This window comes from Papio anubis, chromosome 8 (genome assembly GCF_008728515.1).
Source record: "Papio anubis isolate 15944 chromosome 8, Panubis1.0, whole genome shotgun sequence".
Classification (NCBI taxonomy): Eukaryota; Metazoa; Chordata; class Mammalia; order Primates; family Cercopithecidae; genus Papio; species Papio anubis.
In genome coordinates this window covers 11,695,039-11,715,544 of record NC_044983.1, presented here as the reverse complement: position 1 = coordinate 11,715,544, position 20,506 = coordinate 11,695,039, and the positions used below count along the sequence as shown (strand labels likewise).

The following is a 20,506-nucleotide window of genomic DNA, read 5'->3' as shown; positions in this document are numbered from 1 at the left end:
CCAGCTAATTTTTGTGTTTCTAGTAGAGAGGGGGTTTGGCCATGTTGACAAGGCTGGTCTAGAACCCCCGGCCTCAAGTGATCCGCCTGCCTTAGCCTTCCAAAGTGCCGGGATTACAGGCGTGAGCCACCGTGTCCCGCCTGCTTGGAATCCTGTCTTAACTGGAGTCAAACACTTTAACACAGACAAATGGAACTGGTCCCTTTTCACAGGTAGCATCTCTGGGGCACAGACTGCTTCAGGCCGCTATTCCGTTTACATTCATAGTAACAACAGTGGACGTGGGTTTGTTCAGGTTCTACTTCCATCAGTAAAGAAATGTAAAATGCACATGCCTGTGGTCCCAGCTACTTAAGGGAGGATTCTTTGAGCCCAGGAAGTGGAGGCTGCAGTGAGCCATCATCCCGCCACTGGACTCCAGCTTGGGCATATAGTGAGATCTTGTCTAAAAAATAAATAAAAATAAAAATAAATAAAAAGCCAAACACTGTTATTACAGGAAGTTTATTACCCATCTCTCACTCTCTATTATAGGGATGTTTTATACATTAGAAAAGTTTAGTGATTTTTTTTTTTAATCAGTGAATGTGTGTTCCTTATGAAAATAGTAGGAGAGGACATTATTTGTCTTTACACTGATGCCAAAATAAAAATTTAGAAGTGTTTTAAAGTTTTGAAGTTATTAAAACTGAGCTCTAGGTTTGGAAAGTTAAAATGAGCAACTATGAGCACATTTTGCAGCAAGTCCACCAGACCAGCAGCTGCACCTATGGCACCAAACGAGCTGCTGCACAATCAGGCCCAGTATCATGGCTGGGGCCTTTGCTAGAGCCACACCTAACTCCTCCATGAAGCAACAGTAACACTGTAAATGGAAGAACCACCACTGGTTCTGAAGAAGAAACCTCATCAGGTTTGTATTCCAGCATTTATGGCTTTTATGTGTTTGCATAGAGAGAGGTGACCCGCCAGGCCCAGGGAAACCTGGACCTGGGGTGGGGTAGGGGAAAGCAAGGCTGTTAAACAATGGAGTCGGTACCGGCTCCCAGTCTGTCCTCACACTATGTTATGAGAAGAGTCGCAAGGTGTAACTCAAACAACTGAACACATGAGAGTCTAAAGTCCACTCTCGACATGTAAGCGCGCAGGTGTTGATTCTTCTTGTCCTTGCCTTCCACAGGGGCTGCTGTAAGGTGATATTGCAAAGCCTGCGACTGCAAGGCCTCTACCGCAGCCTTCAGTCAGTTGAAAGCATTGGTCTCCTCTTCCAGTTCCTGGTGCCTTTCCACCACCTTGCCCTTCTCCTGGTGGACCCGCTTCAGGTGTCCAAACTCCTCATGGAGCTCCCTCCTTTCCTTCTCTTTCAGCTTCAGCCCTGTGGGGAGGAGTGGTGTCGGGAAGGGGGTGTTCAAAAAGGATACAAAGCAAATAATGAAAATGAGAATTTTCATTATTCTGAAAAAGAAAGAAACCTCATCAGTTTTGCATTCCAGCATTCGTGGCTTTTGTGTGTTTGCATAGAGAGAGGTGGACCACCAGGCCCGGGGAAGCCTGGACCTGGGGTGGGGTGGGGGAAAGCAAGGCTGTGAAACAATGGAGTCTGTACCAGCCCCCAGTCTGTGAATTTTCATTAAAATGAATACTGAAAGTGAGAATTTTCATTATTTATTTGACCACAAATCATAGACAGCAAGAATGTCCAGAAAAAGAAGTGGCTATTAGGTACCCATGTAGAAAGATGGAAACAAATACAGCAATGGTGAGATATCCGTATTACAGGGATGGCAGGCAATTAGCAAATGACCTCGAGGAGACATCTTGTTCAAGGACCATGCTGTCCCACAGGAGTAGAGACAGGGGTCATGAACTATCCAAACTTTATACAAGTGAGCTCCATCCTGTGGCTCACGGAACAAATAATTCTCTTTATTATTATCTACAGAAGATAGTAAATTATCAGCAACCAGCACTGCACAGCATTCAGCCAGAAATAGTGACACCTATAAGTGTTTCAAAATGTTGCATGCTTCTCATCTGAATTTCCTGTGGGCACCTTTCCTCTCCAAGATTAAAGATTATTGTAAGCCAAGAAGAGTCACAGTGGTACACTTAAGACCTACTTGGCAGGTAGTGAGACTACAGAAACAGTATTGAACCAGCTTGAGACTGTGTTGAGACTCTTTAAGAATATACGCATTATACAACCACCATGGGAATGTATACTTTCAGGTGAGCATAGCAATTTATTCAGAGGTAGAAAAAGTCATAGTTGACAATCACTGCTAAGTATCTGTATCTTCCTGGAGCAAAAAATTTAAGAATTTTGAAGAAAATATTAAACTATTTAATAGTAATGACACACCAAATATTACTGCAGGTGCTTTCAAATTTGGCCTCAAAAGACTCTTTCTTTTGGATTTTAGCTGCTTCTCCTCTGATAAAAGGATTCAGGTAAAAGCCTAATGCTATCTGTATCAGTTAGACATCAGTTAGGAGCAGAAATCACACCGGTAATCCGAAGAGTGAAAACAGAATATGAGGAAATATGAATTCACAACAGGGGATTAACCAAAAAGAGCAAAGGGAATCTAAAAAATATAGCCGAGGCAGGTGGATCACCTGAGGTCAGGAGTTTGAGACCAGCCTGACCAACACGGTGAAACACCTCTCTACTAAAAATATAAAAATCAGCTGGGTGTGGTGATGGGCACCTGTAATCCCAGGTACTCAGGAGGCTGAGGCAGGCGAATTGCTTGAATCTGGGAGGCAGAGGTTGCAGTGAGCTCAGATTGCATCACTGTACTCCAGCCTGGGCAACAGAGCGAGACTCCATCTCAAAAAAAAAAAAAAAAAAAAGTTATACAACTAGCAGATGTAAGTGGCAGCCACTACCTCTAGGGCTAGAAACAAGTATTCAAAAAAGAGATGATCTTAGAAGACAACCGTGGTAAGGCTAATATTTTGAACTGGTTAGAGAAGGTGCAGTTGTCACCCACAGGATGTCTGAGAACTTCACTGAAATGATGCACACCAAGCCTGGAAAACAGAAACCTGCCCCCAAATATTCCATTGATACTCACTGTGAAACCAACAGCATCACCAGCCTCATCAGCTAGGGGGCAGTGAAACTTGCTGGGAAGCTACTTCTGGGATGAGAAATCTCACTAGAAAGCTGCTTCTGTAGTGCTGGCAAAACTCACTAAGAAGCCACTCACTGGGGTGCACACTACTGGTGACCCTCACCAATGACAGCTCAGCTGCATGTCACTGAAGCAAGAAAGAAAAGCAGGACACCAGATTCAGAAAGAGAAAAACTCTTCTAGATCCCTCTACTACAGAGCTTAGCATTATACTATTAAAGGAGAAATGTTTACGGGGTCCAGCTCCAGTATTACAAAGTAGGGCAAAAAAGGATAGTTTGGGCATGAGAAGCAATATAGTGATAACAAGCACAGTGTGCTTCCAAATAACTTATCATTCTCCAGCCATAAATACCAGCATTCATCTTGAAACTCTGCCTACCCTTCTACATTTGCACATCTGTGTGTGTGTGTGTGTGTGTGTTTAACATCAGGAGTGTAAGCTTCTGGTCACTTCATTTCTTGGAGGAAGCTGCATGCCAATAGATTGCAGTGGATAGTATAGGAGCTTTGATAAAAATTTATTAAAATTGAGGTAAAAGGATGACTACATGCTCTTTTTATGTGATCCTGGAGCACCTTTTAACAAGTCCTCTTAAGAGTCATCTAAGTTTCTAGCAAAATCATTCTATGTACTACTAATTTTGTATCATTAGAGCTCAGACTATACAATTAGAAACTGAATTGAAAAAAGAATAAAAATGATTATCTAATAGATATGAGTATGGTAAAAAAAAAGGTAAACTCAAAACTTTATGGTTTTATTATCCTGCATAAGACATTATACCAGTGTGGCATGTAACCAAGCAAACTGATTCTAGCCTATTTTATCTCTGTATCTCATATATTTTTATGGGAATATTTTTAACATATTCAGAATTTTACTTTGACAGAAAGAAGGCAAAATATGCTTATTTTTGGTAACAGTTTTATTGAGTGTAATACAAATACTACTTTTGAATGTAATATAAATACTACCTATTGAGTGTAATACAAATACCCATTTGAGAGGCACAATTCACAGGTGTTTCACCTGTGAATTCACCAGCTTGTGCAAACCATGAGTTAATTCCAGAACACTTCAATTACCTCAAACAGAAACCCTGTAACATTCAGCTGTCACCTTTCAATATTCCCATTCCCTCCCCACATCTTGGCAAACAGTAATCTACTCTGTTTCTATGGATTTTCCTATCTTGGACATTTCATATAAATGGGATTACACAATATACAATACATGGCCTTTTATAACTGGCTTCTTTCATTTAGCATATTTTCATGTATCAGTACTTCATTACATTTATGGCTCGATAATATTCCATTGTATGGATATAAAATACTTTGTTTATCCATTTGTTAGTGGTTATTTGGGTTGTTTATGCCATTTGTCTATGAAAAATAATACTGCTGTATACAGCAATGTTCAACCTTTTATATGAACATGTCTTCATTTCTTATAAGTAAATGTGCAAGAGTTAAATTGGTCAAATGGTAAGTGTACACATTTTTGAGGAACCAGCAGACTGCTTTCCAAAGTGGCTGCACCATCTCCCATTTCCATCAGAAGCAGTGTATAAGGGTTCTGACTTCAGTGTCTTTACCCAAACTGGTTATTGTCCACCTTTTCATGGTAACCATCCTAGTGGGTGTGAAGTGTATCTCATTGTAATATTTGCATTTCTCTGATGCTCAGTTGACACTGAGCATCTCTCATATGCTTATGGGATATTTTTGTATCTTCTTTGAAGACATTTCTATTTCAGGACGTGTGTTATATATATATTTTTATTATACTTTAAGTTCTAGGGTACATGTGCACAATGTGCAGGTTTGTTACCTATGTATACTTGTGCCATGTTGGTGTGTTGCACCCATCAACTCGTCATTGACATCAGGTATAACTCCCAATGCCATCCCTTCCCCCTCCCCCCTCCCCATAATAGGCCCCAGTGTGTGATGTTCCCCTTCCAGAGTCCAAGTGATCTCATTGTTCAATTCCCAAACACCGCATGTTCTCACTCATACCTCTGTTATATTTTTAGTTGGATTAGTTGTCTATTGTTGAGCTGCAAACATTATTCATGTATTCTAGATAAAAATCATTTGTCAAATACATGATTTGCAAATTTTTCTCCCCACTCTGTGGCTATCTTTTCACTTTATTGATAGTGTCCTTTGAAGCACAAAGGTTTTTATATTTTGATTAAGCCTGATTTATCCAATTTTTTTCTATTGTTGGGCTTTTGAGGTCATATAAAAAACACTGCCAAATCCAAAAGTATGAAAGGTTTACATATATGTCTTCTAAGAGTGTTATAATTTTAGCTCTTACATTTAGGTTTTTAATCCATCTTAATCTTTATGTACGGTGTGAGGTTGGGACAGACGCTTATTCAAAAGAAAATATGCAAATATCTTCTACATTTGCCCTCCGATCAAAAAAGAAATTACAATTTAAATGAGTTAATGAGTCATGCACAGCTAATATTTCCTGGTATTTTTAAAAATTCCTCTATTCCAAAGGCCCAGTGACTTAGATGTACTTAAAAGTCTAAATTAGTAAGTTAACAATCTTGTATGTTGAAAAAGCAGCAGTTGATATTGATGTCACAGAACAGCATAGAAAGATTACAGACTCATGTTCCTGGCTGACTTAACAGCAAGTTTGTCTGACGATGAAGAAGTGAAATAAATGCCCTTTTAATGTATCATCCCAACATGCATTTCCGTTATTTCAATAGTCACAAACGTTGTTCCTCTATTTCTCCAGTTTTATTCTATTTTTTACGTAGATATAAAAATCAAATACTATGTGGGAATACTAATACTAAGCTTTTATGGAAAGCTAAAAAGAGGTTTTATCTGAAATAGGCACCAGTTCTCCTTTTACAACCATGATATCAAAAGCTACTTACAGCCTGACCTTGCATTTGAAAGAATGCTATATGTAGTGAGATAAAAAATCATCGAAGAATTTAGCAGACTTGTAGGTTCAGGCACTAGGATCCAAGGGTAAAGAAGCAAAAGAAAAACAAAAAATTTAAAAATTTAAAAAAAAACTACCAAGGCAGAATGACTCTTTCCCTCTGGCAAAATCATTGCCTCCCACAAATGAAATTTAACACTCCGATTCTTTCAAGTGAGACCCTCTGATTTTTTCTTACCATAGCCCTGGGGCCACACCAAAAGTTATCTTATTCTTAATAAGGAATCAAGGTTACAATGAATATAAGAACTACATAAGGAACTGAAATATAAATAGCCATTCTTCTAAGTTAGAGAAGAGTGGTGAGGAGGACTAACAAGTCAAGCTTAAAAAGATGAAGGAAATGTTGTGAAACTTATAACAACAATATATATTCAATATACCAGAAAAATTAGTTCTCTTTATTTTTGACACTTTGTAACCTAAAGCTAAAAGGAATCTGGAAGCTCATCTAATCCAACGTCCTGGTCTTCCAAATAAAGAAACTGAAGCTTAGAAATGTAAATACTTTTCACAGTACATTATTTGAAATTCTTCTGAACCTACATTTTTAGAAATAATAGTGAACTATCACTGCACTCCAGTCTGAGCAACAGAGCAAAACTCCATCTCAAATTAAAAAAAAAAAAAAAAGAAAGAAGGAATAGTGAACTAAGGAAAGAAAGTTAACACAGTTGAAATGGTGGAAAGAAGTTTAAGGAAAGGAAGTATAATAAAATTTAAAAGCTAAATTTAAATGTATATTACTTTGTAGATATATCCTTATATACTGAAAGAAAAAAATTATTGAAGTGCCATATTTAGACATTCATGGCGGCTTATAAGAGTGTTTGTAGATTAGAAAAGATCATGTATCTTTGGAAAAGACTAATTGAGAAATGTAAAAATACTGCATTTTGGGTTTTGACATGGCATTTATGGATAGTACCAGAACATTTTCACTAAGAAAGGATTCATTTTGAGTATCTTTTAAAAATTGAGCAAATAGTAAATGTTTATCCCTAACAGCTAAAATTGAAGAAGCTCATGAAGACTGTGAAGAAGATTCAACAATCTAAATGGCAGAAAATATATACTAAGATGGATAAGCATAAGAAGATTACTAATCATAAAGGAAAAACAGTCTTCAACTGCATAAAAGACTTTACAAAGAAGATGAATTAGTATCTCTTTACTATCAAAAAAATACAACAGAATGGTTATTTGTAAGAGAATAGAAAATACATATAATATCTGTTAAGCCTTTACTAAAAGGCTTACATCCTCTACCTATGAGGTAGAGGATTATTATATTACAGAAATGTTTTATTTTATATCATTATTTTATCACAGAAATTTTAACTGAAAGAAATGAATCATTCATGTAGGTACACACACATAACCAGGTATATTATATTTTTGTATAACCTAAAAAAACTTACAGTCTCAATCATTATTTTCCCTTGAATACATACTGAGGCAACCTCAACAGAAATGAGATTGTGGTTATATTTTCCAGAATAGATATTAAGGGCATAGAGTAATTACTATAAGAAATTACTTAAGCACAGAGGAGCAAACCTCAGAAATATCACTTACTATACCTGTAGATGGATTTTTCTACCCTCTCAGTTGTATCTTGAAAGCATGAAATGAAATTCTTTTGAAAATCAATGGGAATTTACTCACATTTTAAAAATCTGACCTGGCACACCATCTTCCAGATAAATAATAATTAGCACATACCAGAAGTTCAATAAATATTAAATTAAGTCTAGGGCAAAGCAGGATTAGTTATTTCCTATTTTGAAGGGTTAAAAGGCCCCACTTAGCTACAAGGAATGCTGAAAATGTGTTGTAACTGCACAAAATTTCTACGAAAAATGGACTTCAGTTAGTAAGTAAAAAGACAATGAATATTAGATAGGCATCTAGCATTCTTTGACACATACCTCATTGCACAACAATAGAATAATCTACCCACTTTCTCGCCAGCATCACTGCCTAAATTGTGTCATTCCTTTGCATTTTTATTATTCATATGAAATTACATCTAGTTCGCTCTTTTCTGAAATGCTGTAATTTTTCTTCAGTTAAGGCACTATAATCCACGTCACTATGATAAATAACATCTGCATTTTATTAATTTTTCTCTCAGAACAGACTCCAATGTAATGACTCTATGTTGAACCATACTAGGTTCTTAAACTATTAAGTTATAATGCTCTGTGATTTAGAAAGGTATCTCTTTATGGACCTAAAAGCAAGCATTAAGGACATAAGAAATCGGAGTTAGTCATTTGATTTGTTTATAAGTACTTACAATACTTATAATTAATTTATTTCTACTTTTGCAGCCACCACAACCAAAAAATTTACTGATACTCACAGAAACATACATGTTATTGTGTACATTGCTAAATTTTCACAGAAAAATTATAGGATTAGGGTTAGATCACCTTATATTCTAGCTTTATCGGTTATTTGGCAAACAGGCACTAGATTCTCAGAGCTTTACTTTCAGTATCTCCAACAGATATACTATTTGGGGCATTTTTTTTTTTTTTTAAGACAGAGTTTTGCTCTTTTGGCCCAGGCTGGAGTGCAATGGTGTGATCTCAGCTCACGGCAACCTCCGCCTCTCAGGTTCAAGCGATTGTCCTGCCTCAGCCTCCTGAGTAGCTGGGATTACAGGCATATGACACCGCATCCAGCTAATTTTGTATTTTTAGTAGAGTCGGGGTTTCTCCATGTTGGTCAGGCTGGTCTCGAACTCCTGACCTCAGGTAATCTGCCCCCCTCAGCATCCCAAAGTGCTGAGATTACAGGCGTGAGCCACTGTGCCCAGCCTGGGGCAATCGTAATTTAGTATGCACTCATATGCCCATACATGTTGTTTACAGTCTGTATTACCTCTGGTCAGTGTTCATGCCATTCATATTACTAAATATTTTGAATTCTAATAATAGCTATATCAGGGATTTTTGTGGCACTAGGCAGATTTTTTTAAAGTTTCATTAATTTCCTTTCTTGATCTACCATCATTATGTAATATATCATACACCAACATCAGCTTTTTAAAGAAAACTGCATATTGTTTAACATAAAAATACTGGCTCCTTTAGATCGAGGTGACTGACTAGAGGTGCCCAACACTAGCCTCCTCCACAAGGAGGAATCAACAGATACCCACACATTAAATAGAGCATCTAAGGGAGAATATTGGAATTCAGCAGCCAAATGACACTCTGAGACAGAGAAACTTGAAATGTCAGCCTAGAAACAGAAATGAAGTAGCCAGCAGTATTGGCTTAGTATCAGCAGAGATTATCCATTATAGGGAAAAAGTGAGAGACATTCAGCACTCCACATTTCCACCCCAGATGCCTGCAGTTCTGTCAGGAGAGCCCTGTATTCCTCACAGGCCATGAGCCTTTTGTAAGGAGCTGGCTGGAGTACATGTGGCTGCATTATTCCAGAAAGGATATTTACACTAAATCCCTGTCATTCCCCAGGACCCAAACTGATCTAATCTTAATCCTATTGTTTTTTCCGTGAAAATGCAAAAGTATACATAATACCATGTACATTTCCACATGCAACAGTGAATTTTTTGTTGTGGTGGTTGCAACCAAAATATAGCATAGAACCTTTTTGAGACCAGAGCCACCAACAGAGTATCACACTCTAAGGCCCACCAGGCCCAGCATACCCACCTTACTGGGGCCCCACCGGCATCCCTCCACATCCACCCATAGGGCTATAGCATCATAACATTTGCTGGACATAGAGGTGCAACAGTGTCCTTAGCACCTGAGCCCACATAGCACCCTACAACCCAGAGAATACGCACTTCAGCACATCCGGGAGGCTGACCCCAAGACAGAGAGCTAAGGCACACATTCACCAAAGCCTGAGAGCCACCTACCTAGAGTTTCAGCACTGCCAGCAACTCTGACCCCTCAGTGATGGGGCTGTCACACATCTCCCAGTGGCCCAGTGATTAGCCTGCCTGGCATTCCCCTCCACAGTAAAGCCATGCCATACCCTTCACAAACCACTACAATGTCAGTTACTAACCAGTGATATGGATTACAGACAAAGATACTGTGTGGAGACTATTATGTCCACCCAAAACCAAAGCCAAATCTACCTAATCAACACTATAGATGTATCTACAGGGGAAAAAACAAGTATTTCCTTATGAAAGCTATTCCACAATATTAGAATAAGTGACTGTTACACCAGATGTACAGATATGAATGTATGGACACAAGAAACGGAAAAAGCTAGACGATGACTCCCCTCCAAAGGAACACAGTAATTTTCCAGTAGCAGACTCTAAAGAAAAGACAACCTATGAAATGTCTGAAAAGAAATGCAAAAAAAAAAAAAAAAAAAAAAAAAATGCCCTAAAGGAGAATCAGTGAGATACAAGAGAACACAAATAGACAATTCAAAGAAACCAGGGAAGCAATCTTTGATCTGAGTAAGAAATTAAGCATAGAGATAGATATCATTTAAAAAACAGAAATGTTGGGACTGAAGAATTCAATTAATGAAACAAAAAAATACAATCAAGAACTTCAATATACTAAATCAAACAGAAAAAAAAGAACGTCTCAACTTGCAGATAGGTCTTTTGAAGTAACCCAGACAAAAATAAAGAATAAAAAAGAATGAAGAAAGGTTGAATCACATATGGGATGCCATTAAGTAAAAAGGTGTTCACATTTGGGGAGTTCCAGAAGGAGAAGAGATGGGAACAAGGCACAGAACACCAATTTAATAACATAATAGCTGAAAACTGTCTAGATCTTGGGAAAGATATACACATTTAGATACAGGAAGCTCAAAGATGCCCCAATAGAATCAAACCCAAAAAGTCCTTCCTGGGACATATCATAGTCAAACTGTCAAAAGTCAAAGACATAACTCTAAGAACAGCAAGAGAAGAGCATCAAGTTACATATGATGGAATTCTCATCAGACTAACAGATTTCTAAGCAGTAACTTCATAGGCCTGGAGAGATGGAATTATATATTCAAAGTGCTGGAAAAAAAAAAAAAAAAAAACACTTCTGCCGAGAATACTGTACACAGCAAAGCTGTCCTTCAGAAATTAAGGATAAATAAAGCCTTCCCCAGACAAAAAAAAAGCTGAGGGAATCGATCACCACTAGATCTGCCCTACAGGAAATGCCTAAGGGAGTTCTACATCTCAAAGCAGAAGGATGATACCTACTACCGTGAAAACATAAAAGTATAAAATTCACTGGTAAAGCAAATACATATATGAGAAAAGAGAAAGTAATCAAATGTTTTTACTACAAACACTAACTGAAAAAATAAGAGAAAGAAAGGAACAAAGGATATACAAAACAATCTAAATAATAACAAGAAAAATGACAGAAATAAGTTCTCACCTGTCAATAACCTTGAATGTGAACAGTTTAAATTCTTCAATTAAAAGATATAAACTAACTAAATAAGTAAAAACAGAAGACCCAACTACACGTTGCCTGCAAGAAACCCACTTCATGTATAAAGACCCACATAGGTTGAAAGTAAAATGATGGAAAAAGATTCTACGTAGGAAACAAAAACATGCAGTAGAAAGATTTCAAATATACAAGCTAATTATGCACCACTAGGAACTAGAAAGGGAAGAACAACCCAAACCTAAATATAGTAGAAGAAAATAAATAATAAAGATCTGAACAGAATTAAAAACAGACAAAAGATAAAGATCAATAAAGCCAAATGTTGTTTTCTAAAAAGACAAAATTGACAAATCATCACCTGGACTAAGAAAAAGAGGAAAGACCCAAATAAAATAAAAAATGGAAAAAGGAAACTTACAACTGATACCACAGAAATAACAAAGGATCATTAGATATTATGAGCAACTACATACCAACCACTTGGAAAGTCTAGAGGAAATGGATAAATTCTTAAATACATATAAACTATAAGATTGAACCAGGAATAGAAAACTTTGACCAATAATAATTAAGCAGATTGGACCAGTAATAAAAATTCTCTTGACAAAGAAAAGCCCAGGACTGCACAGATTTACTGCTAAATTCTGCCAAACTTTTAAACATTAATTATTCTCTGACTATTTCAAAAGAAGAGGAATAAATTGTCCCTATTCTATGAGGCCAGCATTACCCTAATACGAAAAGCAGATGAGGTCACAACATAAAAGAAAACTACAAGCCTATAACCTTGATGCACACAGATGCAAAACTCCTATACCAAATACTAACAAACCAATTCCAGCAGCACTTCAGAAAGATAATACATCATAATTATGTGGGATTCATTGCAGGGATGTAAGGACAGTTTAATATTAATCAATAAATATGATATGTCACATCAACAGAATGAAGAACAAAAATCACATGATCATCTCAATCGATGCTGCAAAAGCATTTGATAAAATTCACCTTCCCTTCTAAGTACTCTCAACAAATTAGGTACAGAGGAACATGAATCAACACAAGAGAGGTCAAACACACAATCCACAGCTAACACCATATTGTTAACTTTTCCTTAAGAATTGGAACGGGACAAGGGTGCCTACTTTCACCACTGTCATTCAACATAGTACTGAAAGTCCTTGACAGAGAAATTAAGCAAGAACAGGTAAAAACACATTTAAATTGAAAAGAGAAAATAATCTGTTTGCACATGTTAATATAAGGTGTTGCATTAAAGTGAAACTTAATTTTAGTGATTTGTAAAAATAATAGGCATATTAGAAGACAGTCATATTGCTTTGAGTATCTGAAAGCAATAACCACATTCTTAACTAGTATGTAAGATTTTTAAGATTAAAATTAATGTCAATGGCTTTTCTAAAGCAACAATGTAAGTGGTTACTGCTATAAAAAGAAAAAAACACCTAATATGTTTTTACTTGGGAGTTAAGTAAAATTGACTTTTTGTACTCTACATATTAAATTACTTTAAATGACTTGATAAGTTGTAACAAAAACGTAACAAACATATTTTTCTAATTCAATTGAGGGAGAAAGACTAACCTATCACATATCATACTTATTTCTAACTTTGAGAAAGTTTTATATAGTACCTCTTACATAAATGAATGTGTAGAAGAAATGTAAAAACTCAGATGTGTTGGAAATAGCAGCAAAGAATTTTAAAGTGTTGTTTGTCTTTTTAAAACTCAACGTATGTTGCAAGGATAGCAATTAACTGTAACAAGCAGAAACTTAATTCGTTATTCAGAGTTTGACTGCCATCTACAGGGGCTTTTTAAGTCTTTTTTTCTACCACTTCCAAATGATCAATATGACTAAATTTTCACTAACTTGATGAAATTTGGGGGAAAAAAGGGGGACTTGTGAATCATTTGCTCCCCTTAAAGACTTCTTTTAAGAAAATGTGGGCTGGGCACAGTTGGCTCATGTCTGTAATCCCTGCAGTTTGGGAGGCTGAGGCAGGTGGATCACCTGAGGTTGGGAGTTTGAGACCAGCCTGGCCAACATGGAGAAACCTTTTCTCTACTGAAAATACAAAAATTAGCTGGGTGTGGTGGCATATGCCTGTAATGCCAGCTACTTGGAAGGCTGAGGCAGGAGAATGGCTTGAACCTGGGAGGTGGAGGTTGCAGTGAGCTGAGACCACGCCATTGCACTCTAGCCTGGGCAACAAGAGCAAAACTCCATCCAAAAAAAAAAAAAGAGAAAAAAAAAAAGAAAGAAAGGAGAAAGAAATACAGACAAAGAAAATGCAGATGATCACTCTTGAAATTCTATGTGTGACAGTGTACACTGATTTAGTGTATTGTGAAGATAAGACTAATCACTCTCCTGCATGGTAAAATGCTTAAAAACTCATTTTAGGACCACAGTATAAAGCCTATATATAAAGCAATCATAATTTAATGCAACTAATTCCTATGAATGTTGAAAATCTCAATTTGAATAAAATTTCAAAATGCTTTAACTAAGGTTATTGATAGGTAGTGCATGAAGCAAATATATGTTGTGCAAGAAAAATAGCAGTGGTTTAAGGAAGAAGAATAAAATTTTTCTTTAGAAATATAACAATATTACTAAGACCTGGAGCCTAAAATTAATTTACCATAAATCAAATCAATTATACATACATTTGTCTAGGCACAGACTATCTAAGGTCACTGTGCAAACCACAAAAATATCAAACATCCTTCTGTACTGGTTAATGTGAGTGATAGCTGTTTCTTTACCAATTATAACTGTAGTATTTTTCTTCCCTTCTGAATTAAATTAAGATACTTAGAATAATCCCTACTTCCTGGTAGCTCCAATCCAAAACAAAACAAGCATAAGGTGCTTTAACCTACATACTATTCATGCCACAAAATGACTTTTTTTCATGGCTTCATAAGTTTGCAAATGTTTTTAAAAATCTTTTCTTAAAAATCTATACCCTTATATTTTTTTCAGTATCTCTATCACTAGTAATGCAGCTTACATAATTGCTATAAATACGAATATGGTTGCCTTATCTTCTATGACATTTTCAGTTAAACTCTGTACGTTTGGTATAAAAGGTTACATTTATATAATGAGGAACAACTTTTCAAAACATCTTCATTAAAACCAATTTGACAGACTCAAGTTATTCTCTTTTCTACAACTAATTTTTCTCCATTAGCTACCATATAGATTTCAACTTAGTGTTCTATGTACACTATGACATAAACATCACTCACCAAGTTTAAGGGGATAATTTAGCTCAGAAACACATTCTGAGCTAAATAAATTACAGCTTAGCTTAACTTGAAGTTACAGAACAACAAATTTGGAAGGAGCTTCATCGGCTAGACCACACAATTTTATGAAAGGTAAAATGAAGCCGATGGCAACACCAGAGCTAATACCCAGGGCATCTGGTTCAATATACCATTATGTTCCACCAAATACTTTGTCCTTTCCAAAAGCAATAGGTAAGCAACGACCTAGAGAAGGGTCAAATGGCTGTGTAGAATGGATACAGCTTCCCAAGTTGCTCCTCAGAGAGAACTGAGGCTCATGAAGCCATCTTGTAAAACACTCCCAGCTACCCGCTGTCACCAAAAAAAAATTCTGTTTAACACACAAAATCTAAATGGGCATGTTATCCTCCCAGTCTCAATTTTAATTGAGGTGCCAAGAAGACATAAAACAGCATATAAAAGAGAGGGTAAGAAAGTGTAAGCATGTGAAGATTTATAAAGAAAATGGTCCTGAGAACAGGTCCATGCATCTTAGACAACTCAGTAAGACGAAGAATACAAACCCTTAATAGAGGAACACACAGAAGTTTCTGTCAGGAGAATTATAATGAGATACCCCGTGAAGAACTGGGGGCCAGAAATATTCCTCACACACATATATACTCCTTTCCCAATCTGTCTCCTTGATCCTCTGTTAGGATAAGTGAGAAAATGTTATCCAACTCCAAGCTTTAGGGGGTTAACTTTGAAGCTGAAAACTGTAGTGAGCTAGTGTGTTTTGATATCTGAGAGAGTGCTAGTTCATTTTGCATTGCTATAAAGAAACACCTGAAGCAGGGTAATTGATAAAGAAAAGCGGTTTATTTGGCTCATGGTTCTGCTGGCTGTATGAGCATGGCACCAGCATCTACTCAGCCTCTGGTGAGGCCTCAGGAAGGTTTTACTCATGGTGGAAAGCAAAGAGAGAATATGTAGGTCACATGGACAGAATAACCATGAGAGAGGGAGAAGGTCCCAAACTCTTTTTAACAATCAGATCATGTGAGAACTCATTAACCACAGAGAGGGCAGCAAACCATTCATGAGGGATCCATCCCTGTGATGCAAACACCTCCCACCAGGCCCCACATCCAGCTTTGGGGATCACATTTCAACCGGAGATTTAGAGGGGTCAAACATCCAAACTATGTCAAAGTGGAAATGGAACACTGACTGTGGACTATCCTAAGTGCTTTGGTGATGAAGCTGGAAGTGTGGTATTGCTTCGGAATCAATCCACCCTCCTAGAAGATGCTGGTACAGGTGATATGTGAGGATATCAAGTTAACAACGTAAGCTAAAGCTACACTGCACAGCTGGGAGTCTTAGCATTAGAGGTCATCTCATGTCCTGAGCAATACAGAGCTGTCTCCAGGAACAAGGACACTTTAAAATACAGTGGTTGGATGTGCACTTCCACCTGTCCATGGGATGAGAAGAGTAACAAATGTCCACCTAGATGCATCTGCCCAGGTTAAAGGGAACTGTAGGATGGTGGGTCCTAGCCAGACACACTGCCAGATTTATTTCTAATTATCACACTAATTGTTCTTTTGATTAATGTTACACTGTGGTAGATTTTTGAAAAAATAGCTAAAGTTATTCATCTTCCCGTATACAAGCTCCTTTTTAATGGGACTTTTCAGCTCTTCCCATCCAGAGGTATATATTTTTTTTGTTCTCCTTTTTACCTGTTAACTGTCAGCTGTCCTTGTGACTTGCTTTCACCAGTGCTCATGTGCCATTCTCTAGTGTAGGTGTTAACAGATGTTGCACACTCCTGTCCTTTCTGTCGGAACCCTGCCATCGTCATGTGATCAAACTCTGGCTTACAGGAAAATCAAAGACCACAGCGGGCAGAGACAAGCCAGGCAGCTAGCAACGAGCCAGACTAGCGGCTAACTGCAGACCCATGAATGAACTCAACCTAGACCAGAACAAATGCAGAGGAATTCAACCCAAAATTCTACCCCCAAACCTTTGAGATAAAGGGTTGTTTTTAAAAACTAATTTTTATGGTGTGTTACATAAGTTAATTGATATACTCTGCAAATAACCAACCTGTATTTTACCACAATTATAATTTTACTTTTGCCAAATTCATAATTTTATGTCTACTAATGTGGTAGTATATCATTCCTAAGTTAAAACAGAAGCTAATAATAGTGAACAGGTTGTAGAATATATACTGCGTGCTCATTAGTTGTCTTTGTATTAAATGATCACTATGAGATGATAAAATGAACACACCTGGAAAGAAGAATAGCTATCTGGAAAGTGTTTCAATAGCACAGGAAATAGACAATTAGTATATGTAGCCACTGGCAGCAATCAACTCACTTGATTGCTTACTATTACTCCTGTTTACTTTTGGTGAACTACTGTGGTTTTCACCGTGTCTTCTTTTTGGCATAGGATTTTAATATGTCAATAGAAATAAGTGGGCTGTAAATATTAATAAGTAAAATGATACATAAGTAACATGGCAACACTTCCTTTATTCTCGAATGTCTTGGTTAACCTGGAATTTTCAAGCTATATTTCAAAAATCTTTATACTTTTGAAACAATATTCACATCATGATTATGACAACAACTCACACAGGCCTCTACAACCCACTGTGAAACCTAGACTGTACAAAATGTGATGCAGAAATAATAATTATTCCTTGTTCTCTGCTGAGCAGATGGAGATAATTCAGGATGGGAAATATAAAATCTAACAAATCTAAATGTTAAAGTCTATCTGAAATACATAAGAATTGCTGACTTAAAAGCTAGTGATTCATTGAAATCTGTCCTTTTAGTATTATATGAATAAAAATAATGTATTTATTTTAGGAACACAAGTTTATCTATTTGAGAGAATCCACCAAATGTTCCACTCTGTTTAGGCTCTGGCTCTCTCCTCAAATATCCAACACCTCTTCTCCTATCACCACTCTCAGATAATGACCTTATACTCTATTGCATCTAGAAAATTGAAGCAATAAGAAGGGAACTTACACAAGGTCTCACTGTCACATGTAATATCTCCTGTAACTGTGACCAAATGACTTGCCTTCTATTATTATGGATGAACTCCTATTCCAAGCCAATTCTCCCATAACCCTGCGGGCCCCTGTGAATTTCCACTACATTTTCTTCTTTATCCAGAGTAAAGTCCTCTAATGTTTATTTATATATATATATATTAAAAAAAAACAGGACTATTATATAATATATGTAATATATATTTTATATATATAATATATATTTTATATATATTTTATATATATATATAACATATATATTAGAGAGAGAGAGAGAGAGAGAAAGAAACTGGGCAAGGATATGGTTTTAGCACAGTAGTTATCAAACCACAGACCAACAGCAGCCATAGCACTTAGCAACTTGATAGGAACGCAAACTCCCAGGCCTTAGACCAGGTTTATGAATCAAAACTTCTATGAGGGAGCCCAGTAATCTGTATTTTAACAAGCCTTCCAGGTGATTCTGCTGCACTGTAAGGTCTGAGAAACACTGCACTAGCAATTGCCCCCTATCTGTTCAATTATCACAGTTTTTCTTTCTTGGTTAGATCTTACAATTAGCACATAATTATGTTTTATTTCCTAGCTTTATATCAAATAAAATCTTTCTTGGTGCTATGTGATTCTCCTATTATACCATTGTCATTGTTTCTCTTCTCCTAAAAGAATGTCATCAAATTTACTTATACTTGCTAGAATCATTTTTTCTTCTTTCCTTGCTATTGAATCTACTCCAGCAAGACTTCTATCAATCTCAATCCATTGAAATGACGTTTGTGAAGATCTCCATTGACCACTAGGTGACCAAATCTAGTGTACAACTGTAAGTTCTCACCTTATTTAGACTACAGCAAGATGTGACCTGGTTGTATATTCCCTCCTTCTTGAAACAATTTTCCCCCAACTGGGTTTATAGGACACCTCTCCTTGTTCTTTTCATACATCAGTGTCCACTCTTTATCTGCTTTCTTTGCTGTTTCCACATTAACTCATCAACCACAGAACATTCAAATGTTCCAGGGCTCAATTCTAGAATCTCTCTTTTTATATATACTCATTTCCCAAGTGACTGTATTCTGTTTTATGGCTTTAAATGTTAGTTACATGCTAACATCTCCCAAATTGTATTTCACAACTTTAAATACTAATTTTTGAATGACAGAATATATGATTAATAATTATATAATACACATTCTAATTAAAAATGTTTTTTCTCAAATTAGGATTTTTTAAAAAAAACTTATTTAATGACTTAAAATATCATTAAGGGGGCTGACTGACATAATGAATTGAGTTCAGTGAAACGTCTCAATAACATAAGTATAGTATGTTATCTAACTATAAAGCTAGATAACTCTCAAAACAAGCGTTTTTAACACTTCAAAAACAAACTTTCCAAAACAGTGCATTTATTCATGAAAACTACTGAACCTCAGGTAAGAACAGCATTAGTCAATGCAGTTCAGACCTAGGGCCCCAAAACCTCCCACCCCCAACTTTTGCCAGAGCAGAAGTTCAACTAAGACAGGGAAGATTACAAAAAGCAAAAGCTTTGCTACCTCCGCAGAGAGAGACCACTTGGTTTAGACTGTCGTTGTTGAAGTGGCAATCTCAGTGACCAGTGAAGAGGAAAGCCTAGTTTTGAACAAATAACTAACCGGTGGACTAGCCTGATATTTAACAGAAATTCTCTTGGGGTGAAGACATCCACACAAGACTTGATAAGCCCTCTGTATACTGCCAGTTGTCCAGGGGCTGTGCAAGTAAGCATCATCAGAGACTGGAATGGACTCGAACCTTCTGTACATCTCTACTGTGTGTGAAAAAGAAACACCAGCATTAAGTAAAAGTCAAAGAGGACTTGAAAATGCCCTGTAGTTTCAATGAGTTACCAGCCAACACTGATCTACCAAAATAGCATGGAAGCCTTCTTGGTTTGAGGTGTTTAAACTCAGTCTCTGACTAATCTTTGACAAAATACTATGTTATGCAGACAAGGGGAAAATCCCAGGAAATTGAAGCTTATAAATAAAACATTTTAAATTGAGCAGGAACATTATTCACACATTGTGAGGATGACAGAAATCAGAAATTTAATCCATGCCAAGTTACTAAACAAGCAAACAACTACTCTCAGAAAACCTTCAGAATCTAAAGTTGCTGCAATATATTTTTTAAAATGTCCAGTATTCAACAAAAATAATTCCATGTCTGCAAAAAACCAGCTGGGTGCAGTGGCTCACGCCTGTAATCCCAGCACTTTGGGAGGCAGAGGCAGGTGGATCACTTGAGGTCAGGAGGTGGAGGACAGCCTGGCCAACATGATGAAGCCCGTCTCTACTAAAAATACAAAAATTAGCAGGGCATGGTGGTGCGCGCCAGTAATCCCAACTACTTGGTAGGCTGAGGTACAAGAATCACTTGAACTTGGGAGTTAGAGGCTGCAGTGAGACAAGATCACAACCACTGTACTCTAGCCTAGGTGAAAGAGCGAGACTCTGTCTCAAAAAAAAAAAAAAAAAACTGCAAAGAAACAAGTCAAACCAATACAAAGACTGCAAAAAGGCTATTACAAACATGTACATAGAGAAAAGAAACTA

General features: G+C 36.8%; 1 long non-coding RNA gene across 1 annotated transcript; it reads right to left on the bottom strand.

The window, feature by feature from the left end:
* Positions 1-403: 403 nt before the first annotated feature.
* Positions 404-20,219, bottom strand: LOC116276328. The gene is made up of 3 exons (XR_004185742.1): positions 18,742-20,219; positions 3,081-3,267; positions 404-1,375 (listed from the first exon to the last, which is right to left on the bottom strand). It is a non-coding gene; the product is annotated as an uncharacterized LOC116276328 (long non-coding RNA).
* Between the last annotated feature and the right edge of the window lie 287 nt (positions 20,220-20,506).